Source organism: Arachis ipaensis, chromosome B01 (assembly GCF_000816755.2).
Source record: "Arachis ipaensis cultivar K30076 chromosome B01, Araip1.1, whole genome shotgun sequence".
NCBI classification, from domain to species: Eukaryota; Viridiplantae; Streptophyta; class Magnoliopsida; order Fabales; family Fabaceae; genus Arachis; species Arachis ipaensis.
In genome coordinates this window covers 63,203,660-63,204,533 of record NC_029785.2, presented here as the reverse complement: position 1 = coordinate 63,204,533, position 874 = coordinate 63,203,660, and positions in this window count along the sequence as shown.

Below are 874 nucleotides of genomic sequence, written 5' to 3'. Positions count from 1 at the left end.
GCAAGGAAGCAACAAAATCAATAAAGGAAGCTTGAATATCACATGTGGAGTTTAAGTTCCAGTTTAAGCTTAAACTGGAACTTAAACGCCAGAATCATGAAGGCTAAGTAATGCTGAAACTGAAGTTTAACCTCCAGTTTAACCTTAAACTGGAGGTTAAACGCCAGAATGGAAGTCTCACCAAAGAAGCATGTCCACGTTTAACCTCCAGTTTGACCTTAAACTGGAGGTTAAACGCCAGAAGTGAGAAGAGCACCAAGGGGGGCAGTTCCACGTTTAACCTCCAGTTTAACCTTAAACTGGAGGTTAAACGCCAGAAAAGGGGAAAAGCACCAGGGAGCCATTTCCACGTTTAAGCTCCAGTTTGACCCTAAACTGGAGCTTAAACGTGTTCGACCAAGTTTCTCCTCCAGGGTTGCTTTCTCCATTTCCACGTTTAAGCTCCAGTTTGACCTTAAACTGGAGCTTAAACGTGGAAACGGAAGAAGGCAGCCCTCGAGAGTCATGTAGTCGAACACGTTTAAGCTCCAGTTTAACCTTAAACTGGAGCTTAAACGTGGAAACGGAAGAAGGCAGCCCTCGAGAGTCATGTAGTCGAACACGTTTAAGCTCCAGTTTAACCTTAAACTGGAGCTTAAACGTGTTCGCCCAAGTTTCTCCTCCAGGGTTGCTTTCTCCATTTCCACGTTTAAGCTTCAGTTTAACCTTAAACTGAAGCTTAAACGTGTTCGACTACATGACTCTCGAGGGCTGCCTTCTTCCGTTTCCACGTTTAAGCTTCAGTTTAACCTTAAACTGAAGCTTAAACGTGCTTCTACAAAAGGCTTCACTGGAAGTGTCTGGCGTTTAAGCTGCAGTTTAAGCTTAAACTGCA